General features: G+C 33.0%; 1 protein-coding gene across 2 annotated transcripts in view; it reads right to left on the reverse strand.

The window, feature by feature from the left end:
• LOC118740540 (ABC transporter G family member 4-like) overlaps window positions 1-22,038 on the reverse strand; it is a 157,887-nt gene that overhangs the window by 103,995 nt on the left and 31,854 nt on the right. The window contains exon 1 of one of the 2 annotated variants that reach the window (XM_036472116.1): window positions 8,115-9,112. The exons of the other annotated variant lie outside the window; for it this stretch is intronic. The gene's annotated coding sequence lies outside the window, so the exon portion shown is untranslated. Of the gene's footprint in view, window positions 1-8,114; window positions 9,113-22,038 lie in introns of those variants that run through there. 2 annotated transcript variants of the gene reach the window in all.

A 22,038-nucleotide genomic window follows, 5' to 3' on the forward strand; every position in this document is an offset into this window, starting at 1 on the left:
CTATTAAGTAAATTCCTCTCTACTCTAAAATTTAGGTGGAAACCCTATTCCGAAATACGCTGGAATGAATGGTACATATCTTGAGCATATGTGTACTGTGTATACATACAAAAATGTCGATTGAAATTAACAAAATAAAAATTTGTATTACATAGAACCCTGGCAATCCTGATGGAAAATATTTTCTGACCAAAGTTCTCAACAATACCTTTCATTTGATACCCATATTGCGATGTTTTAGATAAATTGTGTATAATCGTAAATAAGTGGCAACCTTTCACTATTATCCTAAGAGATAACATTTTATATATAGAGAAAGCATTGTTTAAGAACCTTCTTTTGGTACCCATGAATAGTAATATTTTACCTTTTTTTTGTAAACAAAAAATTAAATAACTATGCGATTCAAAACAGGTGGCAACCTTAAAAAATCGTTTTGAATTAGGAATCTTTAAAATACCTTCCATTTAATACCCATATTATGATGTTTTAATTCAATTTTAACTAATTTCGAATAGGTGGCAAGCTTGTACGATCGTTAGAGCCGTTTCCGAGAAGCTTATGGATATATATATATATAAGAATTGCTCGTTTAATATAGTAAGATATGAGAGTAGTTGTGACTAATTAATGCCCAATTGTACCCGATTGAGAGTACTCTCGGAATCCTATCTTTAGAGTTAAGTCGCACAATTTTTTGCAGGGAAATTAGTTAATACATATGTATATAGGTACATAGACGTATACATGCGCGCAGTTTGCATAATAGGAAGTAAAAATCATTTGTACCGAATTTCCGCTTACTCTGCATATGCCTAAATCTATGCAACCATATGCAATAGCAAGTGAACACAGGGTGCTTCTAATGAAATTAAAAATTTTCTGCTGCAATACACATGCAATCCCTTCGAAATTTTATGCTGGACTATGCGTTACAGCTTCGCTAATTTGACCCCTACCGAAACCTAAGATGTATACACATCAAAAAACTGGTCTGTGTATTTAACCAGAACCACCTATCGACATGTATTTCGGCCCGCTGAATCTGTATCTGAGGTCCGTTTGACTCGTACACCTCCAAAATTTCGGGTAAATTGCGAAAATTGCGATTTTTTTTCGGTTTTCGTAATTTACTCGAAATATATGTCGATGGTTGTTTCTGTTTAAAAGCATACACCACTTTTTTTGTATACCGGTGTAATAAATGTCTCGTGCGACCACTTTCCAGCCCTTGCAATAACCGGTTTATCAAAATAAAAATAAGTGTACTTAAACTAAGATGAGAGTTATTTGTGGCGGCATAAAAAGTCTGCTAAACTAAATAATTCTCTAAGCAATAGACAGCCAATCTGTATGTAAAAATGTATGTACTTGCGCACTTTTCCCACTTATGACTGCTCTTGTGGATTACACAAAAAAAGAATTTTGAAAAGTAAGGCATCCCTGGTTGTATGCGAATACTACTCAATAAATCAGGCGCAGTCGCAATTCAAATCGCTTAGCAGACAAGATAGAAGTTGTTTTCAAAACTAAAACTGATTTTGTATTGTGCTTTAATTCATATACATAAATATACATACATATCCACATCCATAATACTTATATATTTTTATCTGAATATGATGCATATTTTTAAATATTCCAAATTCCGAAAAATTGTTTTCCAAATTGCAATGAAATCTGTCTGTGAGAACTAATACTTACCGGGAGAGGATTTACGCTGGTTTTGTACAAAATTTATACAAATTTGCTCTTTACAATGTGCATACAACATCACTGGATTATGATATGAAATAAAAATATTTTCTAATAACAATTAAGAAACTCTAGGAACTTGCCTTTCGATACTGAGAGTGCCTTGCTTTTGAACAGAGAGAATGTATTGAAAGCGAAATCAGATCTCTTAAATGTTTATGGAGCAGTGAAAAAAGTGCGGTGTATAAATTTTTAAAACGGTATTGGCAGAGATACTTCCAAATTGCTAAATGTTTTTTATGGATGGAAGGCCACCAAAATTCTTCGGGATTATGCGCTGGGCTTGAACCAAAATGTAAGGTTCAAAAATGCATCGGATCCAAACACAGTGCAGTGACTTTGACACCGTTGGCCTCAACCTCAGGGTCGTTAGCTGTTGGAGATAAAACGAGAGTGCTCGATAGATGTTTGAAAAGCAGAGACCTTCCCCATCGAATAAAAATTGCCCTTTATCATAATTTTCATACAGGGTTAGAAAGATGCGGACTTCCTTGTCCAAAGTGGTAAGATTTGGCAAAAAATGTCTACTTATGAACAAACGGGCTCGCTGTTCTTGATCCCAGATACCAGTTTATGTGGGGTTGAAGACAGCAAAGAAGATGACGGGTTGGCATGAGATATAGCTTCCACTGTCTTTGCGGGACTGGAACGATTTTATTATTTCAGCTAGTCTTCGTCGATAGCAATAACTGCTGAGTTGGTATACTCAGGTCGGTCGCATTCGATACACTCACACCAAGCAATTTTGAACTCGTCACTTCCAGACCTTCCAAACCAGTAGGTCACCTATTATCTGGACAGTTATATATAGTCAGTCAAGCTTCAAAATACTAAGTTCAAACTGTGTAGGAATAAATAGCGGGAACGTGATGTGCCAATGCTTCAAGACTGCTTTCAGTTTGATTTCTTCCTGGCTTTTCAAGCAAGCTGAGAGAAGTCGGACTCCTAAAATCTGCCATCTGGACCATGATGCCCTATTAGTCTTTCATGAATTTCTATCAGCCGCCCTTCATTTTTAGTAATCTTCGCTCATTCAAAAGCTTTTCTAGCCATAAGTTTGGCAAAAATTTATCGATAAAAACCTATGTATGTATATATTTTGTGAATCTTCTACGGACAGCAGTTTGTTGTTTGGAAATAAATTGCTGTTAAAATTTTTATTTTCCCTACACATAGGTACTTATAAAGACGTGTTTGTGTTTCAGTGCGAGTATTAGACCGTACACCCCTGAATCTAATATATTTTTGCACGACAATTTCGAAAAAAAAATTTTTGGCCGACCGTTGGCGTTGGATTTTTAAACAGTTCATTGACCACAAGTACCCTGTTCTAGTACTTCCCCACCAGAACTCGATTCCTGCCATCCTAATGTGCCACGTTAAGGTCAGTAAATTATATCTCATCAAAAATCTTTTGCTAAGGAAGTTTTTCGAATCGAAGGTATTTTTTTGTTTTTTTTTTTTACCGAAGATAGGATCACCTTTCTACATTTTTAGTAATTTCTTGGGCCTTTACATACGCATTTTAAAAGCGATGTGTATCAAGGATTTGTATTGAGGAGACATTTATTTCCAAAGTTCATTCACCCCAAATCCTTACCACCGGATCTCACTTCCCCCCACCCTTATTAAACTTCTGCTAAGGAAGTATCTATATAAATAATATATATATATATGTATATAATACGCGAAGGCATTTTTTGTGCAGCATAAACGATCTGCACCGTTCGCTCGATTTTCAAAAATGGGGTATCAAATTAAAGCGCTTGGCCTTGTGCAAACTGGTTTTATTTTTTCGAACAGAGTTGCCACCTCAAAAACAATTGAATTAAAATTTTTTAATAAGCACTGCCATAATAACCGCACCGTTCGTTCGATTTTCCTAAATCAAATTAAGAGGCTTCGACTGCAGATATGCAATAAATTTTTACTTTTTTGGAAAAGTTGGCACCCTTTAAAAAATTATATTCATATTATCAAAAAAAAAACTCAAATATTACAAAATTGGTATAAACGGAAATGGTTTTGAAAATCTTTCTTTCTTAACTTGAATTTAAGAGGGCTGCCACCTATTTAAAAAGTCAAATTAAATTTGAGTTAACGAAATTAATTAGGCAAAAAATGTTTCAACATATGGGTGCCAAACGAAAGGGTGCTCAGAAGGTAGCAGTTTAAAAATATTTTGAAGTGGGTTGCCACCTGCTTCAAGTGTCGATTTAGTTAACTCTTCCAAAAGTTATATGAAATGTCAAAATATGGAAGTCAAACAAAAGAGTGTTAAGAAGCCTTAAGTTTAAATATTAAGAATATTTTTGAGGTATTGGAAGAGGGTTGCCACCTGTCTAAAAATTTATTTCAAATTATTAAAAAGTCAAATGAATTATTAAAATATGGGTATCAGTCGAATGAGTTTGAAAAATCTTTATTTCTGAACTATATTTAGCAGGGTTGCCACACGTTTAAAAAAATAAAATTCAACTTAATCCATCAGTTAATTAAAATATGTATCGTAATGTTAGAGGAATAATATTTTAGAATATCTTAGCGCGAAACTACTTTATTCAAATATTAAAATTATTTAAAAAGTCAAATGAATTATTAAAATATGTGTGTCAGTCGTAATGGCGTTGAAAGGATTTTATTTCTGAAATATATTTAGGAAGTTTGGCACGTATTTTATAAGCTGCATTCAAATTATTTATTATTATTATTATCGAAATGGGTTTGAAAAGGCTTTCAGGCTTCTGAATTGAACTTTGTAGAAGTTTACTCGAAAATATGTAAATTGTATAACCTGAAAAATAAAGACCTTGCCTTGCCTTGAAGTTAGAAACTTTTTATCGGTACAAGGTGATTTAAAATTAAATTAATTTAAATAATATTGAAAACCTACTATGCGAAACGGCTACATGGATTTTGAAGAAATATTATACTCGAATCGCTTATATGTACTTTACTAATATTTGGAGTAGTTTAAAGGTTTTTGAAATTCTATCTTGGGCGTTTTAACGCCATGCGGGTTCACTAGTTTTGATTATTTCTGTAGAAGTATTTATAAAAAACTTCTTTATTTGCCAAATGTAGGTGTCACCGAAAAATGTAAAAAAGACGACGAAACAAAATTTTTTCAAAATTGCCCTGCAAAACCACCCTTGACTCAGGGGGTACGGCGAACTTTTATTGTTTGCTTGAAAGGTTATACGATCCAATGTATGTACATCCTTTTATCGTACATGTGTTTGTACTTATTTAATTACAAGAAAGTAGAAATTGTTAGAAAACAGGGTGGGTAGGCGGTTGAATCGGATGAGCTGAAGAAAGCAAGTTGCAAAAACAGTACATTTCCCGGTCTGTCATTCGGTGGTGGGAAAATGCATTTTGCAAATGTTGCCTAACGAGTCACATCAGGGGGTTGCTGTCAGTGTTGCCGCGAAGCATTTTTAGTGGTAGCCGAATTCCTTTAAAAAAAGGGCTAAAAAAAGTCGGTGTGGCTAAAAATGGTAGCTAGGATTGTTTACTTACATAATCATATATTAGTATACACGCAAACATTTTCAATAAGTAAAGGTATAGAAAAACAATGAACCCTGGAAAAAAAACTAATATTTTATCCAACCAAAAACGTTTTTGTATAAAAGGGGAAATATACGACACCAGCTTGCTGGCTCGATCAAGCGATTGTACCATCAGGCTCGAAGCATATAACTTACCACCATGCTGGTACAATATTTATTTCTTTACAAATGAGGTCGAGGAGAGATCGAAATGATTTGAGCAGAAATTTCATAATTTTTCTACCATTTTGTTAAACATTGTTCTTTTTTTTTAATTCACAACTGCAATATCGTGAGCTTAGTATTCCACAAACACGGCTTTGACTCATATAGTTAATATTTTTTATACTTAGAAAATTTAGCTAATTTCACCACTCACGACACCAGCATGCTGGTACAATCATAAAATTTTCAAATAGTTTTTGAAGTCGCCCCGGCAGCTGGTACAATCACCACAAGAACATACACGGTCAATCGACTGGATGGGCCATTTAACAAATGAAGCATATTAATTCATCTCTTACATAAATGCAAAAAAAAAATTAGATCAAATTAAGCATATAGAACTTTTTCATGTCCAGTATGAATAAATTCTCTAAAGGGCTAAGAAAAGCGCGAGGGGCAATTTTAAATTTATGTGGCCAAAAAAAGTATGTGGTAGCTAAATCTAGCCACCAAAGGGCTAAAACGGTAACACTGGTTGCTGTTCGCGTGGCAGCTGCGCCTGCAGGTCTATTGTCTTTTCTTTCATTTACATGTCTGTTTGCGTGCACTTTGACTTGTATAATTTAACTGTGAAGGTAGCGGAAAATATCACTGTGGGGGTTAAGTTGATGCATCTGTATTCAAGTTCATATGTAGATACATATAACATCTACCTAAGACAGCAATTTAATTTCCTTAAATAAAAACTAAGTAATTTGTTTATTTCTTTTCTGGGGTGTTAGTTGCTGTGAATTCGTAAATATGACAGAAAATTGCTTCAGTAATAGCAAAAAGTATAAAAAGCATAAATATTTTTAATCAGCTGTTAGTAAACAAAAAAAGCAATTATAAATATACACTGTACAGCACTTGGCTGGATATTGGACCAAACCAATTTTTTTTGAAGAGACTGAGTCATAATTAAAAAATAAATTTCTCCGTTTTTCGAAGATGCTTTGAATGAAAATTATATTGACCAGAAAAGGGAGGAAATATTTCTATTACATAGCATTCTTATGACAAAAATAATCGGTGGATGCGATACCTCTTAGAATTATCGTAGAGAGAGGAGATTCAAGTAGGATCAATAATTGAAATCTTTTTATTTCATACTAATGAGAAGCATTTGGTATAAACTCCAGCAATGACAGTAATATCTAGAATCTTTAAAGTTCATAGCTAACATTGGGGGTGGTAGCACGCAGTATATGTCGGCTATCCTGTGAATAACAGCGCTTCAGAGATTTCCGGTCAATAGTATTGACTGAAGCTACAAATGTTGCCTCAAACTTAAGCATCGACACTCTGTTGGAAGAAAGCCACCCAATTAGTCGAAAGAAAGTGGTTCCATGACGAAACCTATGTAGCCGAATATGTGTTTGAGAGCCCTGTAAAGCTTTTCGAGTTTTCTATCCGCCAACAGACCTTTTACTAATAATAATAGATTGGCGCTTACACATATTTTAGTGTTTGGCCGAGCTTCTCCTCCAACTTGTGGCGTGCGCCTTGATATTGTCACACAAAGCGGAAGGACCTACAGTTTTACGCCGACTCCGAACGGCGATTGTATATATATATCATTGTAAATATACATTTTGAGTGAATAAACTTCAGTAGCTACTAAAATATCGCAGTTTATGTATTGCTGAAAACTACCGTTATATAGGAGGTAGTCATGGTTATTGCCTGATTTTGCCCATTATCAATAGCATCCGTCTTTGACTTAAGAGAAATACACGTCTTGGTACAGTCCCAGTCTTTTAAATATCACACCCTTTTGATCCTAAGTATCTATAATTTTCCTTTTTTTGTTTAAGATTCATTAAATTTGTATAAAAATGTAGCATATTCTATATGTAATTCCGATTTTAAAATTGTATACAAATTTAAAAAAACATGTAAACAAAGGGGTGTGCTATCCTAATGACCTGCAGTGTATAATATAATAATAATTTTAGAAAAATTTCGGGTATGCAGTTTTGTAGCCCATGCAATCTTAGTATAACAAAGTTTAAAGCGAGTTTCAAGTGGCTACAAAATATCGTTGATTTTGGGAAATTTTTTTTTTGTCGTGACTGGTGACTGGGAGTGTAGGTTAAGATATCTAAATTTTTACTGGAGTTATCGTGTGCACAGACGGACGGATGGACAAACAGTCACGGCTTAGTAGATTTCTCTTTTCATTCTAAGTATTTTGGTATTGTATATTTGTCTATATCTATCTCCATTCTTTTAGGCTATTACAACCAAGTTATAATAACTACAAAGGTGCAAAAGTGCGCTCGGGTATAAAAAGAGACTCCTCTGACAAGAATTCATGGCATATATTCATACGTATACGTAAAACAAAAAAAAAAAAAAAACATACATATATGTATGTTATTTACTCTGCATAATTAAATTTATTTGTATATTTGTTATTTACAAAAATATGCAGTATTAAAGATTGTAGAACAAATTACGCTTGTTCGCTTGCATCTTGCTTGTTCGTGCTGACTCTCAACAAAAAATTTCTTTCCTGATTCACATTTCGTAAATATTTATGTACCTACTTTTCGTAATATATATGTATATATGTATATTTGTTTTTGTTGTACGTACTTTTGTCTGTTTCCAGGTTAGACTCCAGCGCTGCTTAAAAAAATATCGCAGCACTTTGTTTATAATTTTTTATTTGATTTCTCCCTAAATTTGCTAACATTTTACACTTTTCTGATGCGAACACATTTTTGATATTTATTTTTGTTGTTTAATTTATCGCTTTGCATTGCCCAATTTTTGATATGTAAAATGCACATAAACAAAACACTTTGTTTGTGTTTTATGCTCACAGTTGGTGCGCCAGCTTTTTTGTCTGCCCTCTGGCGTCTGAAGCGCTTTGTATTAGTTGTATTTTTGTTTTTTTGTTATTTAAACACACGCCTTTGCGAGCAGATACAATGCTACTCTTCTTGTTTTTAAGCAACTAAATGAACACTAAGTGATTTGTTTGTTAAATTTTGCTTCCAGTTATTTATTATTTAATTAATTTATTTCTCGGTTCACGGCCTGCAAATACCGACAACGTTTGCTAGCACCGAACACCCAAAAAGCACCAATTGACTTATTTAATTTACTCTATTGGTTTTCCATGGTGCACCAGAAAGACTCGAACGTTTTAGCAGCCAAAAAACCAACTTCTCTCTGCGTTCGCACCATCAACTACTGTCAGCGCGGCAGCTCAGCGAGCGAATAAATGTAAGCATTTGAAAATAAAAGCAAAAGTGCTTTGCAGCGTCTATTCGCAGTTCACTGTATACATTTGTTTTAAATTCTCTGCTGTTCTACTCAGCTCAATTTAGCTCAGCCCGCCGTCAGCTGGTTAATCGTATGGTTGTGCTCGTTTGTTGGTTCGTTGCCTCCCAGTCAAATAATATGAAAAGGCGGATGTGAATTGTAGTATGAATGATTTGTATCTCTTACTTCATCAGGTCTCTTTTGGCTAGCGTTCAGTCGGTCGTCTACTTGGCTGTGGCGGTGCTTGAGAGTGGGCGTTTGGGGTGGTCGGCGCGGTAAGTCAGTGAATGAGCGTAGTGGCGCAAGCGATCAACTGTGACTACGTATGCACGGTTGCCACTTTGGTAAAATGTTACCAAAATTGGTAGAAAATATTTGGGTTGGTAAAAAGGTAAATTTTTTCTCATTTTGGTAGATTTTTGTTGAACTTTTCGTTCCCGATTTATTTTTCGTAGTTATCTTTATATTATAAATTTCTTTGCATACTTTTTATATACTTACATAAGTATAAATGTGTATCGATATAAGGCGAACATATCGTGCTCCATGCAAAACTCATTTTACTGGAATCCCGAGGAGCTTTTGATTGCTTACATATTTTAAATGATTATTTAAATACATAAATATAAAGAAAAAATTTACGGTCATGTAATGACGCACTATGATTGTTCACAAAAAAATTAAATCAACGCCATTTTTTATCAATAGAAATTGTTAAATAAACACAAAAAACACAAAAGACTGGCGACAAAAAAACGGGAAGCACATTGTGAGCTATGCTCAAGTATTATTTGTTTTAAAACTCGGTACCTTAAATTGTTCTAAAATTTCAGAGTAAAAAATTCGAAATTTGGACGAAATTTTTTTTAATTTTTCTAAATGTTGTGTGTATATTAGACTGCATCGCCAAAAAAAGTTGCGGTTTTGCGGTTGCGGAAAAATATTAAGATTTAAGCGAGCTGGACCGATTTGAAAATACTCTTATTATTTTTCCGAAATATTTTGGTGGAGGTCTTAAAATAAAATAGATGTTATAATTCCAATGGAAAAATAGTACCGATTTTTTTTGTATGGGAGTTATGCGGTCTAATGTATATAGTTTGAATCCTTAATTTTTATGGATTTAGTTAAAGCAACAAAAATTTGTTCTTGAAAAAGATTGCGAGTAATAAAAAAAATCACCAAGTGCCTTTTTGAGTCACTGTATTTGTCTATAATAACTCGAGTTGAAGTTTTTCAAAGTTGAAGTTTTTATGAAGTTCGTTGTTGCCTTTAGTTTTATCACTTCCGCTTTCGGTTGAAGGAAACTGCGAATATGCCAGTAATATGGCTCAAATACCGTATAATTAGTTAAATAAAAAGTTCCTTAAAACAATTTTAATTCTTATTGAAATAACTAAAAAAATAAAAAACTATAGTTTTAATTAAAATAAATAAAAAAATAACAAAAATATAGTTTTTATTAAAATAACTATAAACAATTTATTGGTAGATATTTTCCAGATTTGGTAGATTTTTCTCAAGTGGATGGTAAATTTTTTGTTTCGTCAGTGGCAACCCTGTACGTATGCGAGCGAAAGAGAGCTATCGAAGCAGCTTGTTATCAAAAGTTCCAGCTTTAACCCAAATTTACGTATATTACTTACAAAAACATTTGTTTGTAGATACATATGTACGTACGTATGTATGTATTTTTATACAAGTCCAACGCTTTCAATGCGCACAATTCTCTTTAGCAACTGCTCGCTAGCCCCAACAAAGAAAAACTGGTTGAAGTGGTACCACAAAATCGCTTAAAATAAAGGCAACAGCATGAGAAGCGCAAAGAATAATGGGGGCGGCGGCGGGTACCAATGATTGTACAAGAGCTGTGTGGCGTTCAGAGACAAAAGCAAGTCCATGCTGTAGATGCAAATGTTGCTAAACATTTCGTTGCATTTGATTGATATTCTAGATACATTTCAATTGATTTCGATTGACCACTGGCGATGCTGTGCTCCACATTTATGTATGTATATGAGTGTACGTGTGTATAAATACATATGAATGAATATATAACTATAAATGTATTTTATATGCATTATTGAGTGCTGGTAATTGTTCAAATGGATTACAGAATTCAAAGTTTATCGAATGATAATTGAATTAGTTGTAATTTTTATTGAAAATTCAATGCATCGTATTTAATATATATGTTTATATGTATGTATGTACGTACATACATTAGCGCGGGTAAATTTTTTTTACTATTCGCGTATAGCATAGAAAGGAGGATTATACTTGTAATTCTGAGTAAGTTTGCCAAAGGAACTATGAGTCGAAAACAATTTGGAATTTGCCAAATTGTTAAAATATGTTTCGAAGAAAATTTGTAAATTTTCACTGTTCCGTCCTCTGGTGGAAGTTTTAAGAAAAAGATAAGTGCAGAGAGGATTCCTCATACCAAAAAGCGCCTTATTGCATTTTTTATACAAAATTAAAGCACTGCCAAGAAACATATTTTCGCAATTTGGCCAACTCCAAATTTCTTCGGCAAATTTGCTTAGAATTACATGCACATATAACCATTATATGCCATACGCGCATAACTGAAAAAATTTTCTATACAAATTGACCCGCCCTAACTTACGTACGTACATATACATACTTAAGCTTATGTATGTGCATTAAAATCTACTTTTTTGGATGACTTTTTTGTAAGGTATAAAAATGTGGTGTATTTTTGTTTAAATTCAGACCGCTGTGGTGTAGTGGTAAGCAGTGCGCGCTTCCAACGCCTGGGTTCAAACCCTGGTCAAAGCAACATCGCAAAAATATAGAAAAAAGGTTTTTTCTTAACAGCGGTCGGCCCTCGGCAGGCAATGGCAAACCTCCGATTGTATTTCTGCCATGAAAAACAGCTTCTCATAAAAATACAATCGCCTTTCGGAGTCGGCGTAAAACTGTAGATCCCTCCCCTTTGTGTGACAACATCAAGGCGGACGCCGCAAATTGGAGGAGAAGCTCGGCCAAACAGAAGGCTAGCTGCTGGAACTTGTAACAGCTATTTATGTAACAGTTATGAAACTGAAGATTGAAACAATTTGAATTGAAACAAACAGATTGCACTTATTGTGGAATTCGAAACTAGTGATGAAAGTGAATAGATATGTATGTACTCCATTACATATTAAAAGTTAAAAATTTTTATTTACTAAAATTGCAATTACCTCCGAAATTATTAGTACTGCATAATTTGGAATGATGACCTCCTTGCAGAGAATTAAATGTGCGTTCGAAGTAAACTAAACACATTTTTTAACACTTTGAACTTCGATTAATGTGGGGGAGCCTAAGATATCTGTCGAAGATTTTATCTTTCGCATATTTAGATTTTTTAGAGCATTATGAACCATATTTTTGCTATTAAAAATAAAGATTCCAAAATATCGGATTTCCAGCCCATCCTAATGTCTATATTTCTACGCTGCTACGCGCAATTTACTTACAGCCGCATAAGCAGATTAAGTAGATGCTGCTCGGTGCATGTGCACCCAAACAAAAGAGAACCAGCCCATGTATCACAGCCAGTGATCGGACTTAATAAAAATTCTGTGTGGTAGATTCTGGAAAAAAATGTGGTAGATTTAGAAAAAATGTGGCAGATCTCAGGTTTCGGATCAAACATTTTACAAAATTTTAAAAAAATCTGCATGGCCTCAACTAAACTGAAAACTTTTTAATTCGAATCTCTAGAACTTTAGAAACTAGAAAACTTTTAACCTGGGTTTTGCCGATTTTGACAATCCTAACATAAAAGAAAACAACGCCTTAAAAACTTTAGATGTACTCTAACGTCCTAATACTTTCACAAAAATCGCACATTTTTTAAATTTTCTTTATTAGTTCTTTTTATAAATCATATATTTTCCGATGAAAAATTTAATATTGAGAAGTTGAGAAAATTCACTGTTTGACAGTTTATTTTCCCCTCCCATTCGGCTTTGTTTACTTTTACTTGAGAAATCTCATCGCCGCCGGGAATGCAAAATCTTGTACAGTGAAACCCGCTTAAGTACCCCCCGCTTAAGTAACCAACATTTTTGGGCAATGTGAATTTTTGAATGTAATCTGAAGAAAATCTCTCTCTTAAGTACCTCCCCGATTATTTACCCAACCCGCCTAAGTACTCAATTTTTCGTACCCCATTTACCATTTTACCTATAATTTTCCTCTTTTAAATGCTCTTTTAAAATTCCTTAAAATATTTACATATTTTGAATCTCAGTGGCAGCGTTGCTCACCTTCGGCAAAAAAATATATAAAAAATCAGCGGTAATTTTTAGCCACTTGGAACTTGCACATTATTGCACTAAAATTGAATGGGCTATAAAACTGTATACTCAAAAAACATATCTGAGAAAAAAAATTTTTCATTTTCATGAATTTTTTTCTTTAAGTGTTCTATATAATCTTAAGCTTCGGTTTACATGGTATTTGTTAGGAAATGAACTGTATTTTAAATGAAAAATCTTAAATAAATACGTATACTTCATTAAATGTTTATGTTTTATTCAAGGATTTACATATTTATGTAAGTTAACAAAAAGATGTAACTATATCAATAATTATGTTCGCTTAAGTACCCGCATCAAGGTACTTAAGCGGGTTCTTTTAAGTACCCGACCCCCCTAAGTACCCTAAAAAGCTGACATTTTTCGTGAGGTACTTAAGCGGGTTTTACTGTATACTATTGTTTTTGTTATTAGGGACACGAAAATTTCGATACGATATGATGCCATATCGATATCTTTGCCATTCGATACCGTTACTTTTTACTCGAAAGTCTTCACACGATATTTTTTGGAATCGAGTACCAGAACCCTTGTATCGTATCGAATCGTAAATGTACATTACAAAGTTAATGTGCATAATGATACATTTGTATGACAAAATATTAGAAAATAAAATGAAAACCTCAAAATTTAAAACTCTGGGAATTGGGCAAGACTTTTTGTATAAAATTTTTTTAGTAATATTTGAAATATTTTAAAGTTAATTTTCCAAATTCCAATGTAAAAATCTGGCCTGCTTTTTTTAACAGCCGAAGTATCTGACGTGACGTTACCTTACTAAAATTTCCAGGGACCGCATATTATCCTTTGAATTTTCAACTCAAAAAATCATGCTGAAAGAGAAATGCTACGTGCATATGGGGTAAACCAATATATTTCTTATTACTCGGCGGCACTGATTTTTATTTTTTAATTTTTACTTATAAAAGTCAAGTTTGATCATTATATTTTGAGTTTTATTTTTTACTCAGAAAATAATCGTTATGTTTTGAGTTTTATTTTTTGCTCGGAAAATAATCGTTACGTTTTAAGTTTTATTTTTTGCTCGTAAAATAATGGTTACGTTTTTAGTTTTATTTTTTGCTCGGAAAGTAATCGTTACGTTTTAAGTTTTATTTTTTGCTCGGAAAATAATGGTTACGTTTTTAGTTTTATTTTTTGCTCCGAAAATAATCGTTACGTTTTAAGCTTTATTTTTTGCTCGGAAAATAATCGTTATTTCTAGAGGTTTATTTTTTGCTCAGAAAATAAAACTTAGATTTGCGTATGCGTATGCGCATGCGTGAATAGATCTGGGTGTTTTGTCGTTGCCCTTGTCTGTGTTTCTGCCCTTATATCTTGCTCTCTGTATTTTCATTACCCACTCCACAGTGGCGTTAAAAGTTCAATGCAGCAGCCCCTATCTATTCACGCATGCGCATACGCATACGCAAAAATTAAGTTTTATTTTCTGAGCAAAAAATAAAAATCAAGAAATAACGATTATTTTCAGAGCAAGAAATAAAACTTAAAACGTAACCATTATTTTCCGAGCAAAAAATGAAACTCAAAAAATAATCGTTATGTTTTGAGCGATAAAACTCAGTTAATAACGATTAAAAAGTGATTTTTATAATAAAAGTTACGGTCCCTGAAAATTTCTGTTGGAAGTTTTGTTGTTAATATTGTTTTTAAACATTCCATTTCTTGCAAATCTATGTCGTACTACTTACTTTGGAATTTATATGTAAAGCAATATGCATATATTTTGCGCTTTAGTGATGTACTTATTAAAGTGCAAAGTGTTAATTCTTTAAGAGAAAATTAGACCAATATTATATAGATTTAATTTTTTGAATTTTTTATTGATATTTGGAATATCGAGTCTTTTTATCACGATATTTTTACAGCGATACTATAAAAGGAGTACTAGATACCTTCGGTTCGAGATCGTGTTCCTACTTGTTATCACATAATGTTTAGTGTTGGACAATTTTTGCTCTTAAAATTAAAAAAAAAATAAAGAAAATCATGTGGAGCTAAATTATTACTACTGAAAAATTTCAATATGTGGTAGATTTCAGACCTTGTGTGGTAGATGTGGTGGATGCTCCAAAAAGTGGTAGATCTACCACAATGTGGTAGAAGTCCGATCACTGATCACAACTGATAAATTACCTGTTGGCCTAACGGGTTGGCCAGGTGCTTTCGACCAAGACAAAAGCGTTCTCTTTGCTGGAATTTTGCATTGAAAGTGCTCTCTTACCAACAGCATAGTGTGCTTGGATTTACCTACACTGAGGGAAAAAAATATTAAAATCAAATAGAAACGTAATCGATCGTACTATAAACGTCAACGAAAGTACTGTATATTGGTAAATATTCAATTCAATTACGCGCATATTAAAATGACCGCGTTCATACTGAAAAAGCATCCGTGAAGTGAATAATCAAGACAAAAACTAAAAAAAAAAATTTATTTTGCATGTTGCCTGCAGTGGAATTCGAACCCGACCATCTCCGGATATCAACAACTTGTGGCAAGCATCTTTGCGCACTCAGCTACACCCAGACATATAAATTCGCTTTCAACTGTTGAATATCCATCAACACCACAGCACGCGATTTGTACGGATAAACATGTTTGTACTATGCATGGATGTGTGTGTTGTCTACGCTCTCAGAGCGGCGCTCTGCATGCTTGGGATGCGTATGTATACTCAGATGTGAACAGATATATCCATACTCAGATGTGAACAGTCAAATACTTGCGTAATAAATTTTGTATGAAAATATTATTTTTAAATACGAACATTTTTAAACGATAATCAAATATAAAGTATTCATTTTTACTATGCATTATTTCCCTCAGTGTACGTTTATAGATTGTATTAAATTGCATTTGTGCACACATACATACAAACATATGTGTATAAGTATATTTGATGCTGGTAGTGGTTATCCAGAACATACGTTTCGTACTTGTTCTCGTGAATTTATATTAAGGGCTGGTTTCTCCATCTCAACTTAACTTAGTTAAGCCAATTTTCTTGACTTAGTCATGAATAAGCTGTGTAAAACGTAGGCTAACTTTTGACTTAAGTCCAAAAAGTGGCTAAACTAAGTTAAGTTGAGTTGCAGAAACCAGCCCTAAGTGTTTGTACTTTTCTTAATAGGTATCTTGGACTTCCGATATATTCTTGCAAAAGGACAGTTTTGAAAAAAGCTGCTATTTCAATATGGGAAATTTATTAAAATAAAACAGCTTAGGCTTTCGCTTCAGTTGTTAATATCGTGGGCCGAAAATCCGTTTTTTTAGAATTTTGACTGGTAATAGCAAAAATATGGTTCATTATGCTCTAAAAATAATCTGTGTGAAAGATGACAATTTTAGGCCAATATCTTAGGCTCGCCCAAGTCCATCAAAGTTCAATGTGCTCAAAAAATAAAAATTTATAAATATATTAATTAATAAATGGTTTTTATTAAAAGTAAAAGTGTCTTCAAAAGTAGTAGTCCTATATAATTTGGTATATGGCCTTTTTTTGCAAAGAATCGAAGAAAGTTAAGAAAAAATTAAGGGTTGCCACCTGAGTAAAATATTGCAACGCATTCAGCGAATGAAACACATTTACATGCACTCTTAACCAGAAGTAATAATTTCGAAGAGGGTTGCCAACTATTTAAAAATCTATACACTTATTTCCAAAAGGTATTTTTGTGTTACGATACAATCATATTTTATTATATTCAATCGTTGGTACCACTTTTTGAAGATAAAAATGGGGGTTTAAAATTCTAAAATCTCTGTATCAGGTCAATCTAGAGCCATATCTTCCATAACACTTCATCAAATGTAATGATTGAAACATCACCGGGTTTGGTAAAGAACACAAGCTTTTGAATTGTGTTGTTACCTGTCTAAAATTTAATGACTTAAATATATATTTTGATAAAAATATTTTCACGCGTAGAGTGAATGAAATGCATTTAAATACACTCTTAACCAAAAGTAATAATTATGAAGAGGAATGCCAACTATCTAGAAATTTGCATCTGTTTATTAACCAAATCCGTAAAACTTTAATTCCGAGCCACCAGCATTGAGATGTGCAGGGGTAAAGGTTAAATTACTGCCGTTACCACCAGAACCAAAATCAGTTTTCTCAACGGCAAAAAAGAGTAGCGTCAGCAACGAACATATACAATTATTTTATAAATAATCCAACCCTTTGTTGGCTTTTATTATATTTTTTGCCAACTTCATTATTTTGCTTCAAATTATTTTAGATTTTGTTTTCCATACCTACATGAAAATGAGCAGAAATCTGTTGACTTGGATGATCAATTTTAAATCGTTTCCCACTTTGAGTAACTTTCGAATACATATTTTTGGAGCAAATATGCCGACATTACTTAAAAATTCATGTTTCCACTGTTTTGTTCTCATAAGTAAGCTTTAAACTACCATTTTGCGATAGACATTTTTTTTACTTAAAATTTTTTCCGACAAAAATATTAAAAGAAACGTCTGCAAGGCTAGGATTTGCCCAATAAGCTTTCTGGCATTACAAAACCATAATCATAATCAGGGCAGATAATAAGTAGTTGGTGAAAGTGTTGTACCAAAATGTCGCAATAAAAAAATTATTCTTGCCGAGACGAAGTTCAGCGGGTCCGCTAGTACTTATGTATATATGTAAAATAATATTATTATTTTTCAACAGTAACTAACGAGTGTTTTTGTTTTTACTTCTCCGCAGTTTTAATAATTCTCGTTCCTTAGCAGCATTTGCTATTTATTTTCCATGTAACAGAATAAGCTTGAACTGTAATGAGATCATTTGAAAGCAATGACGAGTTATAAAGTACTTAAAAAATTTACTTATTACAATTTTAATGAACATAAAAGTCGAGTGCAGATGCACGCGCTCGAAATGCCATGAATTAGCGAAAGCATTGAAATAAATATTGCATTTAGTTTATACTACTTTGTGGTCTCTAACTAAATATTTCGAGAGAGAAATGTTTTTATTTCTACCAAATGACTCAAGCATTTTTCGCTAGTCACGTCCATTAATTTTAGTGTCAGCATACATGTAATAAATATTTGAATTTATACTCTCATATACATACCTATAAATATATGTATGTATGTATGTTTAATACAAATATTGTAAAAATTCGCGGTTTGTTTATATTTTACAATTTACCCGGAAATGTCGATAAAAGAATTTGATCCAAAATTATTGTTTAGCCCAAAATACCCGCAACTGGGTTTATTCGCAGATGTCGTTAGCAAGAAGCAGCAAATTTGATAATTGGGTACACGTGCACTTAACAACTGATTCGTACGAGCTGTTGCAATGGTTTAACGCGTGTGTGCACATGTATGTATGTACCCATGTATAAGCGGTCTTATCTTGGCATGGAGTAGAGTTTTATTTGTCCTGAAAGCAGATGGAGTTTTTATTTTATTTTTATGTTTTTATACAAGAAAATGTTTGCTGCGCGTAGGTAAAAATAAGGAAATTAATAAAACGAAATATTTTGTTTTAAAATAAAATAAAATAAAATATGATAAACAATAAATAAATTTATAAAAATATGTGGTAATTGACTAGAAAATGATTTTCACTAAATTTGTATTCTGAACATAGGCTGCCTCGAATTGAAAGTGTCTGTTCAGAACTGCAATTACTGGTATTGTTTCATAAATAAGAATATTTATGAACATGAAAAAAGTGTATATATTATCTCAACTTTTGTTGTCAATCTACCGGAGAGTTATAAACGTATTAAATAAGCAATCATTTACTTCGATATTATCAATATGCAATTTATCGCTAAATAATTATATTTAAATATTTACTGGTAAATATAAAATAATAACATATAATTGCTCTTAGTGTAAACATCAAAAACTATTAAAATTTTAAATTTGATAGAAATAAATATGCATCTAATACCTAATCAGGGAATGGATTTTATGGAATTGCCTTTTTTACTGCTAAAAGATAGGGTAGTTTCGAATAAAAATTACCACGATTTATCTTTACTTTATTAACCGACTTCCAAAAAAGGAGGAGGTTACCAGTTCATCGGAATATCTTTTATTAACCAACTTCCAAAAAAGGAGGAGGTTATCAGTTCGTCGGAATATCTTTTATTTTTATTTTTATGTATGTTACCGCATAACTTTGGACGACGTCAACAGATTTCGATAAATCTTTTCGCATCGGAAAGGTAGTGTCTCAGAGATGGTCCCATACTAATCTGGTTTCGATCCGATCATTGGATCGTGATATATATATATATATGCATCTAATACCTAATCATATTTATATGAGAATTGAAGTCGGTTTTTTTTTGCTAAAAATTACTTGTTCTAAATATTATAGTTGGGACTTTTAGTTCATTTCGTTGATCGATCAAGCTTAGTTCAAATCAGTCAGGTGATCTAGTTCATTCAAGATAATTTTTATTCACAGAATGCTAAATTTCTTCAATGAAACCATTGTATATTATTATTATGGTCTGACAGCTACTATTTGCTGTCCAAAAGTAATATTTTAAAGTATCGATTAATGGATCTTTTTTGTCGCTTCACTAAATTTATTCTCCAATGCAAAAAAGTGCATACACATTATTTTCTGAAAGCGTTTTTCCGTTGGGAAAGTTAACATTTCCACAAAAAGTTTAGATATTTTTTTCTATCGTAGTCAGCATTCTTGTAGTTCGAATTGAAATAAGTAGTCGAGTTATAAAGGGACTTCAAACAAGAGAATGGAAATTAATAATGAAGGCAATATTTGTGTGATTAATAAAAAGAAGACTAGAATATTTCTTGCTAAATAAAATAAAATCAATTTTCAAAGTGGACTCTAATTTGGTTAATAATATTCCACTTTGAGTAGCGCTATAAAAAATTGGTTTCATTTGGTGATCTTCAAGTTTTGTGGGCGCTGAAAATGTTCAATTTAGAGTTTGTGGACTAAGCATAATCTTGCATTTTCTTGCGCTTGTTGAATAATGTGCCTTTTTCTTAGAAAACTTCTACGAGTGTTTTGCCGTGCTTTTCGATATTTGAAACTTTAAGGGATGTTCGCAGTGTGCTGAACGGGAGCTTTCTTTACAACGCCTGGCGCTACTCTTGATGCGTTGCTACACTTACCATCGCGTTGCCCCCTTATTATGTGTAGGTGCAGGCTGAGAAGAAGTGGATGTTGGTATGATATTGAGCGAAAAGTGTGCCACCATTATCATTGCTCAGACTATTCCACAAGGTTGAGTTCCCTGAGGCTCAATGCTGGCTTAATTTTAACAATAAACCCGGACTCACACACAGTCGAATCTTTACTGATCGCTCCAAAACTGATACTGGGTCACGATCTCGTCTCTATATCGAATATAGTGGGGATTCACTTTTCTCTTGTGGCATATATCGGTATTCCAAGCTGAGGTATTTGCAATCCTCAAGGCCATGAACTACATGGTATAAAATAGGTGGATAAGGTGTCTTTAGTGACAGCCAAACTGCACTCAAGGCATTTGAAAGCGCTCTCACTACTTCCGGACTGGTTCGACAATGCAAGTCTCGCCTAAATTATGTTGGAAAAGATAATGAACTTGTGTTGTTACCCTGTGTGCCAGGTCGCTCTGGGTTCCAATTCTTGTTCTGTGAAAACGTGAAGTGAAAAAATTTTGCATCACTTCACATAAAATTACGATTCTGTTTTCAAATGTAAATTAATTAATTTGTCAAAAATTTTTCACTGTGAAAACTTTTTTTCACAATGTTTTGTGGCTCTGAAAAAGAAAAGTTGTGCTTGTTTCTCAAAACCATCATCTTGTGGTAAGGAATATCATTGTCATAAACTCACAATAATTTATTAAATAATTACTTGTTAGATGTTGATGGAATAGCCTTTAATAATCGAGAATCGATTAAAATTATATAACGAAACGATAAAGTGAAAAAATTAAATTTTCACTGACAATGAATTTTTCATTTTCACTTCACTGTTTCATAGAACCAGAATTGGCCCCCTGATGTACCTGGTAATGAAGCATCTGGCCATTTGGCCAGAGAGAGCTTAAATCAGTTATTACTCGGTCCGCAGCCAGTTATAGCGCAAAAAACTGGCCGAATATTTTAATAAGCAATGGTTCGGAGACTTCTTGGGATGCTTCGAGCGAATGCAGGTCGGGGAAAATAATCTCCATCAATGATGAAAACTGTCATTGAAATATTCACTATGAAGGAAATGTTCTACAACTATGTGGTACATACCACTCGATTTCATTTTTCATCGGGAACCTATTTTATTTAAAAATAATTTTTTTTTGTAATTTTTTATCTAATTTGTTTTTGCTATTTTTTTTTTTTGCCTTATAACAATTATATTCAACAATTTTTATTGAGCTCGAGGCCTTTTTTTTAATGAAAATTTATTGTGGAAAAGCAACAATAATTTGAAAAAATGGTAGTAGTGATAGCTATTGCGGAAATCACCACATTTCCTCATCAGACTTCTTTCAGTAGGCTTCGAACCGACGATCCCACTGACTCAGCCCGTTGCCTATGCACCGTGCTAAGTACGCCTTGTAAATTATCGTTTGCTTTTTTCCACTATTTTCATTTTTGTTATGCCAACACAATCAAGCGCAGCTGTTCCGCTGCAATTAACTTGATCATGTGGTTGTTGGTATTGTTGGTTTTTGCTAATAATTCTATTTTTAGAATGTTTAACTTTTAGGTGTGCTCGTCCTTAAGTTTTTTTAAGTTTTAAATTTTCATTAAAAAAACGGCCTCGAGCTCAATAAAAATTGTTGAATATTTTTTTATCTAAATTTAGAAAAAATAACAATTATTTTTGACTTTTAATTTAAAAATCCGAAATAACAACTATTTTTGATTTTTATATTATATGTCT

The sequence above is a fragment of the Rhagoletis pomonella genome, unplaced genomic scaffold, assembly GCF_013731165.1.
Source record: "Rhagoletis pomonella isolate Grant_MI unplaced genomic scaffold, Rhpom_1.0 Rhpom_scaffold_00006, whole genome shotgun sequence".
In the NCBI taxonomy this organism is placed as follows: domain Eukaryota; kingdom Metazoa; phylum Arthropoda; class Insecta; order Diptera; family Tephritidae; genus Rhagoletis; species Rhagoletis pomonella.